Genomic DNA, 10,617 nt, shown 5'->3' with positions numbered 1-10,617 from the left:
CAAACCAAACCTTAAAAATAAACACTTTATGATGGACACAGATTTTAATATATAATTAGTAAAGTAAGAGAAAAATAAAATAATTTAGTGGAGAATGATGCTACCTTATTAAAGGGAAAAAAGTTACCAAAAATAGGTGAGTTATTTTTATTAGACAAAAGGAATATATAATAGGCTTGAGATTGCGGAATCCACAAAGATCTATTTTCATGGAACAGAGGAAGTATATAATAGGCTTGAGATTGTAGAATAATTTTTTTTTACACGAGATTGTAGAATAAGTTATTTCTATGGGACGTAGAAGTGTATATAATAAGCTTGAGATTACAGAATCCACCGGTAGTGTAGGCGTGCAGCAAATCTTGTATCAATATATGTTTTAATAATCAATTATATATCTACCAAATGAATATTGAAAAATATATTAATTGTGTATAATAATTATTTACTTTTTTACTATCCCATTGAATATCCTTTGTCATGAGAGGAAATAAAAATCTCACTCCTCTTTGCTGAGATTTTTTTTTAATAAAAGGCGAAACAAACTTAACGAATATAAGAAACACGTAATCTTTGGTGAGATTCTAGTATGTATATAACTCCTCATTTCCGTTTTTAGCACCTTGCATGAAAAGCATAAATACATGGACGGACTTGGGCTTTGAATCATCTTCTACAACCAAACCATACCAAACCCTAATTTTGAGTTTTGAGAAATGAGAGAATGAATTCTTCCACCAAAAACCAAAGTCCTCGAATTTTGATGTTCCCATGGTTAGGGTATGGTCACATCACACCCTACTTAGAGCTTGCCAAAAAACTCACCACAAAAGACTTATTCATTTACTTGTGCTCCACTGAAGCCACCCTCTCTTCCATCCGAACAAAAATCCCTCCAAACTTGTCAAACTCCATTGAATTAGCCTCTCTTCCCTTGGAGGTTTTACCAGATGATCTCCCTAAAAAGTACCACACCACTAATGGCCTCCCTCCCCATCTCATGGTCAAGCTCAAGGAGGTCTTCGACAACTCCAAACTCATCTGAAGTTGTCGAAGGCCTCCTTGAGCTTGACCATGAGATGGGAAGGGAGGCCATTAGTGGTGTGGTACTTTTCAGGGAGTTCATCTGGTGAAACCTCCAATGGAAGGGCCACTGTTTAAATGGAGTTTGACAAGTTTAGAGGTATTTTGCTTCGGATGGAAGAGAGGGTGGCTTCAGTGGAGCACAAGTAAATGAAGAAGCCTTTTATGGTCAGTTTTTTGGCAAGCTCTAAGTAGCGTGTGATGTGGCCATACCCTAACCATGGGAACATCAAAATTCGAGGGCTTTAGTTTTTTGTGGAAGAACTCATTCTCTTCTTTCTCTAAATTCTCAAAATTAGGGTTTATTTTGGTTGTAGAAGATGATTCAAAGTCCAAGTCTGTCCATGTATTTATGCTTTTCATGCAAGGTGCTAAAAACGGAAATGAGGAGTTATATACATATTAGAATCTCACCAAAGATTACGTGTTTCTTATATTCGTTAAGTTTGTTTCGCCTTTTATTACAAAAAAAAAATTCTCAGCAAAGATGAGTGAGATTTTTATTTCCTCTCTTGACAAAGGATATTCCATGGGATAGTAAAAAAAGTAAATGATTATTATTCACAATTAATATATTTTTCAATATTCATTTGATAGATATATAATTGATTATTAAAACATATATTGATACAAGATTTGCTGCAAGCCTACACTACCGGTGGATTCTGCAATCTCAAGCTTATTATATACACATCTCCGTCACATAGAAATAAATTATTCTACAATCTCGTGTCAAAAAAAATTATTCTACAATCTCAAGCCTATTATATACTTCCTCTGTTCCATGAAAATAGATCTTCGTGGATTCCGCAATCTCAAGCCTATTATATACTCCTTTTGTCCAATAAAAATAACTCACCTATTTTTGGTAACTTTTTTCTCTCTAATAAGGTAGCCTTATTCTCCACTAAATTATTTTATTTTTCTCTTACTTTACTAATTATATATTAAAATCTGTGTCCATCATAAAGTGTTTATTTTTAAGGTTTGGTCGTAGAAGATGATTCAAAACCTAATCTCTGTGTGTAAGTATTTATGCATGAGTGTAAAAGGAAATGACAAATGAGGATTTATTTAGAGACTAAAATCTCACCAACTTTTTGTCGAGGGATTTCCAAAATAAATGATTATTACATGACTGTCTATTCATGATTAATTTGTGGTATCCAATCGAGAATAGTTCGACCCGTTCATGTAACGTAAAAGTGCAATATTTGGGGTGAATCTTTCACCAGAGATGATTATGGTGAAATTGATTTTGAAGTAACGCTTTAAGATTTTCTGGAGATGAATGTGTTCAGTGTGATTATCTAAATGGTGGTTATTCACTTATTTGCTTGTAACGTACGTAGTTGAACTTTTGTCAAATTCTAATTTTGTATACTGTCATTAAAATCCGTTTAAATAATTAAATTATTGATTTCCAAATTAAATTATTGATTTGTTCTGATTTTGCAGGCAATGTAGGTTACTATGCGTCAATATACCTTTATTTAATAAATGGTACTATTATCTAATGTTATATGGATTATATATTGATAAAATATTATTATCTATAAAATCACGAAAAATGTCTACATGGAGGGAAAAACTTGTAGGTTAGAGAAATGAAAATAAAATAATTAGTACGTAATTAATACTTGCTCAATTTATTCTTGTTTTGTTTGCTCAATATTATTATTATATAATAAAGTATTCTCTTCCCAAACAAAATTACAAAAGAAAAACTTGTGGTATTGTTTTGGTCTTTTCTTATCAATGTACTAATATAAAAACAACCTCGTATAAGTCTAGTCAAAATTTATATTTTTTACTAGTTAGGACCAAAATATAACTAAAATCAAAAGTTTCATAAATAATTCAAGCCCAAAAGTGACTTGAACTAAACAATCAAAGTTCAAGTCCTAAAATGACTTAAACTAAACAATCAAAGTTCAAGTCCAAAAATGACTTAAACTCAACAATTGAACTAGAACATGAAATAGCCTAACAAATATTACTAGCAAAAACCCCAACAAAACCTTACTATACTAAAAACTCAAACATAGAAGTATATTAGTTGATCAAACTCTTGCTGCAAATGCTCATGAGTTCTCGAGCAACTTCATCGATCTCTCCATCGCCCATCCAGGCGAGCCTTGCCTTAACCTCGTCCACCTTCGCCCTCACACCATCTTCCACCACGACACGATTGATCACCGCAGCAACTGTCTCAGCATTCAGCCTCCCATCTCCGTCTCTCAGCACCTCCTCCCCCCGCACCAACCACTTCGACCAGCCCAGCGTTGATGGGCTAGTCCAGATGCATTGGCACCGCGACGATAGGAACCCCTAACTTGAAGCTCTCCATCACAGAGTTCCAGCCGCAGTGGCTCACAAAGCCTCCTACATTTGGATGGACCAGGATCCTTGTCTGTGTGGCCCATCCTTGTAAAATCTTCCCCCTTTTCCCCAACCTTATTAAGAAAACCTTTCGGAAGCTTCTCTTCGAGAACCACCTCAGTTTCCGGAAACCTGACAACCCAAATGAACTTAGCTTTGGATTGTAGCAAACCATGAGCAATCTCATCCATGTCCTACTTGCTAAGGAAGTACTCGCACCCAAACGACACGAAAACAGTCAATTTCGCCTCTTTCTGATCCAGCCAAGACAACAACTCTGATGAGGACTTCTGATCATCAGGCTCCTAAACAAGAGGGTCAACTGGGACAATTCTCTTCCCAGTCAAACCAGACACATACTCGATGTATCTCCTTTCGATCTCTCGAGACCCCTTGATGAGGACGATCTCGCGAGACATGTTGACTCCCGCAGAGCCCTTCTCCCTCTCTTCACAGTCCCGGGCGTTGGCCAGTAGCTCGTCCATGAAACGAGACTCGTAGTGGCGGAACCTGATGTTCTCGGAAGGGAACTCAGCGCCCGGGTCGCTGAAGTGGTGGAACATGAAACTGGTCATGACAGAGCTGCTGGTGATGAAAATGACGGATGGGATGTTCAAGGTCTCGGCCAGCGGAGGGGCCCACGGCTGGAGGAAGTCGAAGATGAGAAGGTCGGGCTTGTGTTTTTGTAGAAGGGATGAGAAGTTTTGTTTGGAGTTGTCAAAGGCCTCCTCATGGTCAAGCTCAAAATCATAAGCCCGACCTTCTCATCTTCGACTTCTTCCAGCCATGGGCCCCTCCGCTGGCTGAGGCCTAGAACATCTCATCCGTCATTTTCATCACCAGCAGCTCTGTCATGATCAGTTTCATGTTCCACCACTTCAGCGACCCGGGCGCTGAGTTCCCTTCCGTGAAAATCAGGTTTTGCCACTACGAGTCTCGTTTCATGGACGAGCTGCTGGCCAATGCCCGGGACTGTGAAGAGAGGGAGATGGGCTATGCGGGAGTCAACATGTCTCACGAGATCGTCCTCATCAAGGGGTCTCGAGAGATCGAAGGGAGATACATCGAGTATGTGTCTGGTTTGACTGAGAAGAAGTTTGTCCCAGTTGGCCCTCTTGTTCAGGAGCCTGATGATCAGAAGTCCTCATCAGAGTTGTTGTCTTGGCTGGATCAGAAAGAGGCGAAATTGACTGTTTTTGTGTCGTTTGGGTGCGAGAACTTCCTTAGCAAGGAGGACATGGATGGGATTGCTCATGGTTTGCTACAATCCAAAGCTAAGTTCATTTGGGTTGTCAGGTTTCCGGAAACTGAGGTGGTTCTCGTAGAGAAGCTTCCGGAAGGTTTTCTGGATAAGGTTGGGGGAAAAGGGGGAAGATTTTACAAGGATGTGCCCCACAGAAAAGGATCCTGGTCCATCCAAATGTGGGAGGCTTTGTGAGCTACTGCGGCTGGAACTCTGTGATGGAGAGCTTCAAGTTTGGGGTTCCTATCGTCGCGGTGCCAATGCATCTGGACCAGCCCATCAACGCTAGGCTGGTCGAAGAGGTTGGTGCGGGGGAGGAGGTGCTGAGAAACGGAGATGGAAGGCCGAATGCTGAGACAGTTGCTGCGGTGATCAATCGTGTCGTGGTGGAAGATGGTGTGAGGGCGAAGGTGGACGAGGTTAAGGCGAGGCTCGCCTTGATGGGCGATGGAGAGATCGATGAAGTTGCTCGAGAACTCATGAGCATTTGCAGCAAGAGTTTGATCAACTAATATACTTCTATGTTTGAGTTTTTAGTATAGTAAGGTTTTGTTGGTGTTTTTGCTAGTAATATTTGTTAGGTTATTTCATGTTCTAGTTCAATTGTTGAGTTTAAGTCATTTTTGGACTTGAACTTTGATTGTTTAGTTTAAGTCATTTTAAGACTTGAACTTTGATTGTTTAGTTCTAGTCACTTTTGGGCTTGAACTATTTATGAAACTTTTGATTTTAGTTATACTTTGATTTTGGTGCTAGCTAGTAAAAAATTTAGATTTTGACGAGACTTATACGAGGTTGTTTTTATATTAGTACATTGATAAGAATAGACCAAAACAATACCACTACAAGTTTTTCTTTTGTAATTTGGTTTGGGAAGAGAATACTTTATTATATAATAATAATATTTGAGCAAACAAAACAAGAATAAATTGAGCAAGTATTAATTACGTACTAATTATTTTATTTTCATTTCTCTAACCTACAAGTTTTCCCCTCCATGTAGACATTTTTTGTGATTTTATAGATAATAATATTTTATCAATATACCATATAACATTAGATAATAGTACCATTTATTAAATAAAGATATATTGACGAAATAGTAAAGCAAAACCTACATTGCCTGCAAAATCAGAAGAAATCAATAATTTAATTTGGAAATCAATAATTTAATTATTTAAACGGATTTTAATGACAGTATACAAAATTAGAATTTGACAAAAGTTTGACTACGTACGTTAGAAGCAAATAAGTGAATAACCATCATTTAGATAATCACACTGAGCACATTCATCTCCAGAAAACCTTAAAGCATTACTTCAAAATCAATTTCACCATAATCATCTCTGGTGAAAGATTCACCCCAAATATTGCACTTTTACGTTACATGAACGGGTCGAACTATTCTCGATTGGATCTCACAAATTAATCATGAATAGATAATCATGTAATAATGAGTTACATTCACTTAATCCAATTATAAAATCTTAAATTTAATCCTAAATGGAAAATCATATGATAATAAGTCATAGTCACTCCTTCCGATAAAAAATAATCTCACTACTTAAGTTTAGATGGGTAATCATATGATAATAAATCATAGCAACTGAACAACACCAAAATGAATAAATAAAGAAAAGAATCCAATTTCATGACCATGTAAAATTAAGTATGACACACATATAGGATTAACTGTGTCACACTTTAATTATAGTCGGAATGACCCGCCGGAAAAAATTGACACATTATAGGGAGTATAAGGTTTAGACCTGTAAAATAAATATGGTCACATGTGACACATCAATTGCTATTGATTGACTAAGACCTTCATTATAAATTCAAAATCAAGTATTGCATAACAAGAAATGATATTTGAAACCTTTCTTATAGGAACAAAAACACAATGTTTAGAGAATTTTTATTGAAATGGTTACCTCCTTTCAGCTGACATTATGGTATGAATCAATAATGGCATCGACAAGGTAGTCGCACTTGGCGGCAGACAATCCGGCTAAGGATATCCTTCCGTCCTCGGTCATGTATGCGTGCCACTTGCTGGTCATGTTTTCACTCTGGTTCGACAAAAAGGTAGAAATATCAGAACAAGATGTGCCTTTGAATTGAGCATTCTAAACATACATAGGTTGTGTACCTGAGCTTTGTTCAAGCCTGTAAATGAGAACATGCCGATCTGTTTGAGAATGAAGGACCAGTCCTTCGAAGTTTTTTCCTTCGAAGTGATGCTATTGTATAGTTTCTTCAGCACGGTCTTTATCCTTCCGGCCATTAATGCCATCTCCTCTTTCCATTCCTTGAGGAGATCTGGGCTCCCCACAACATTAGCAACAATCCTGGCTCCATGTATTGGAGGAATTGAGTACATTGGTCGTGCGATCCTTTTTAACTGGCTTTTTACCCTGCAGTTGCACACAAGTCACTCTTAGCAACATCCAAAGCTTAAGTTAGAAATTGAACATAATAATACACTCTTAAAGGAAAACCTCCATGGGAAACTAAAGAGACCAAATTTTGTCCCGCAAAAGATCTACTCAATTTCAGTATTATCTTGTTAGATGATGTACATTGCATCAGCTGTGAGCATACATAAGCGTCTTTGACAAACAGTAAACATGACATCTAATACATGCCTAGTACTATTTAACAATTTCACCATTACAGTGTGATGCATATCCCAATAGCGGTTCCCCAACATATGGAAAGATGCAATACAAGTGCAATGAATAAAAATGCTGAGAGAACCAATACAATACAAATGACATACCTTTGTGCTACTTCAGATGATGAGCAGACAACATTCATTGCTCCAATCCTTTCTGAATATAGACCCAAATTTTTACTGTAAGACTGAGCTACAAGAAGCTCCATTCCACGGTCGGCAAATAATCTCACTGATGATGCATCTTCATCAAGACTCCCACTTGCAAACCCCTACATCGAAATTGATAGTCCCATATAAAGAATATATTGATAACCTACATATACTATCATACTTTTTTTTTCACAGAATGCTGTCAAAGATGTGAAATCAACCAGTATTAAAGTTTGACGCAAATGAATCACCATAGACCATACAAGACATACTCACATTGTGAACGCTTACAAACACACACACTTTCACATATTCATGAAGCTAACATATACGTGAATTTGAGCATGCACCTGGTAGGCAACATCAAAGAATGGAATACGGTTTTTTTACTGAATGACATCAGCTATTACTTCCCACTGCTCTGGAGCGGGGTCAATACCAGTTGGGTTGTGTGCACAGCCATGAAGTAACACAAAGGATCCTGCTGGAGCTGCCTGAAATACATGAGGTTGTACCCAAAAGTTATAGGATGAATTGCATAAAACTTTGGCCTATATTATTTCTCTTGATTAGTGAGTAAAAAGAGCACAATCTTGACTAATGAGTACTATAATTCTAAAGAGATGGTGGTATCAATACGATTTCACAACGTTTATGTCCGATATCATCCCATCAAAATCCAAACCAACAGTTTTAGGATCATAATAGCGATACTCAGACCATGGAACTCCAGCATCGTTGAAAATGTTCTTGTGATTCCCTGTAGAGACGTTGCAAGTCAGAAGAAAGACGTAAAAATTTTATCCAGGAAAGTTCATTAGAACTTTAATAAGTACCCCAGGTTGGAGCTGATATCATAACTTTAGCGCCAGGAAAATATCTCTCTATGAGCACTGCAGCAAGCCGCAGAGAGCTAGTTCCCGAAAGACCCTGTGCAGTGGCAACATGTGACAAAAAAAATTATAATTTTCATACAGTTATGGTTGGTCCTTAAGAAAATTATATGATTATATTCACTTCAACTTGGCCAATTAGAGATATTTAATTCTTAGTCACAAGAATAGGACTTCATGCCTTACTCTTTGTTGCTGTAGAACAGTGCTTTCTGCTCCAAATAATAGTTCAGCCATAGCCTTGTTGAATGCATCCAAACCTTCGATTGGTAGGTACTGCACATTGTGATGCATATTATAAGCATAAGTGATGAATCACAGAACTTGTGGAGTAAAAAATTATGTACCTCTTTGTTCTCTCCCCTTTCCAGCATAAGATTTTCTGCCTACAATTTTTTTATGAGAAATAACATTAGTAATTTCTCAACAAATTAAATATGCTATGCGATCATTGTATCTCAGAAATAAAGCAGTTGTTGTACAAAATCATACAAGAGAGGATGAAACAACTTACTTTCTTCACAACATCAAGCACATACGGCTGTAGATCTTCAGTCCGATAGGCACCAACGCCCAGGTTAAGCTTCATTTCATGAGTATCTGCTCTGAACGCTTCAGAAACTCCAAGAATGGGATCTGGAGGAGCCATTGTTACTTCATTGAACTTGGAAACCTCAACAGCAACGGCCATGCTTGTCCTAGTGAAAGACTGAAAGACGACACAAATAAAATGAGAGAACTATTATATCTCTATAATAAACTCTATTAAGCAACTATTTCAACAATTCACGCAATTAGAGTTGAGCATTATGGAGCTAAAATGCTCAGAGATATATACATTAGCCTTGATAAACGAAATAGATAAAGTTGTTGGACTGGCGCTAGCAACTATTTCAACAATTCATGCAATTAGAGTTGAGTGCTAAAATGCTCGGAGATATATTAGTGTATACCTTCGTCTTGATAAAATTCTTCCCCAAAAACGTTGCCTGATTGGAACCTCCAACCCTTGGATTTACCTGCTAACATCACGGAAATAACGAGTTAAACTGAGGAATTTCAAAATTTCCCCAAAAACTCCGATCCGCTTATTTACGGATGTGAACATGATATACTGGAGTGAGAAAGCAGAAAAATCCGAGAAAATGAAACAAGTGGTAAAGGTATGATTACCTTGAGAGGATCTAGCAAAGCAAGAGGAGAAGCTGAAGCGAACGAGAGAAGAGACGAAGCCATCTAAGTATCACAACAATTGTGAAATCAATCAATCAGGCAAGGAGATAACGAAAAGTTGATGTGACTGATCAGTTTTGCAAATGCAAACAGTAAGAGTGGCCGGAGATAACAGATCGAGTAGAAAGAGCTGTAGCGAAGAGAGAGATATACCGTTTTCAGCAGAGCAGAGGAAATCCGCCAAAATCGATCGACAACAAGAGTGAGAGAGGAAAACGGAAGGAGGGCGATATAAACGAGTACACTTCTGGATACTTTATATTTTATGATGTCACATTAAATTTAACTCTTTAGATAATGTTACCATTTAAATGTAATTTGCTCATAATAGATTATGCCCTCCGTATTAACTCCTAATTAGTTACTCCACTAATTACTATTGCTTGAACGACACATGATTTTTTATGTAAATTTATTTTATATGTTAATGTAAATTCAGAAATAATAATACTATTATGCATTATAAAATTGTGCATCTTTAAAAAATAAATTTAAATGTAATTTGCTCATAATAGATTATGCCCTCCGTATTAACTCCTAATTAGTTACTCCACTAATTACTATTGCTTGAACGACACATGATTTTTTATGTAAATTTATTTTATATGTTAATGTAAATTCAGAAATAATAATACTATTATGCATTATAAAATTGTGCATCTTTAAAAAATAAATTTCAGTAGAGAAAATAAAAGAATGATAATAATGATTTCATTTTTAAAAAATGAAGCATCTTTATAAGTACAGACAAAATAAAGTGAGTACGACGTAAAGGAGTACTAGTACTTCCTCCGTTTGTTTATAGTTGATGCAAAACTTTTCGGCACGGAGTTTAAGAAAGAAATATTGAGTGTGTTAAATAATTAGATGAAAAATTAGGAGAGGGAAAAAAGTAGAGAGAATAAAGTAGAAAGAATAAAGTAAGAGAGTAAAGTAAGAAAGAGAAAAAAGTT

General features: G+C 36.7%; 2 pseudogenes; one reads left to right on the top strand and one right to left on the bottom strand.

Moving 5' to 3' along the window:
* The first annotated feature begins 721 nt into the window (after nucleotides 1-721).
* Nucleotides 722-5,220, top strand: LOC121771869 (annotated as a pseudogene).
* Nucleotides 5,221-5,721: 501 nt separating this feature from the next.
* LOC121771195 lies at nucleotides 5,722-9,933 on the bottom strand (annotated as a pseudogene).
* Nucleotides 9,934-10,617: the final 684 nt, after the last annotated feature.

The sequence above is a fragment of the Salvia splendens genome, chromosome 16, assembly GCF_004379255.2.
Source record: "Salvia splendens isolate huo1 chromosome 16, SspV2, whole genome shotgun sequence".
NCBI lineage: Eukaryota > Viridiplantae > Streptophyta > Magnoliopsida > Lamiales > Lamiaceae > Salvia > Salvia splendens.
Note: the sequence above shows the minus strand (reverse complement) of the source record. Positions and strands in the feature narration are given on the sequence as shown.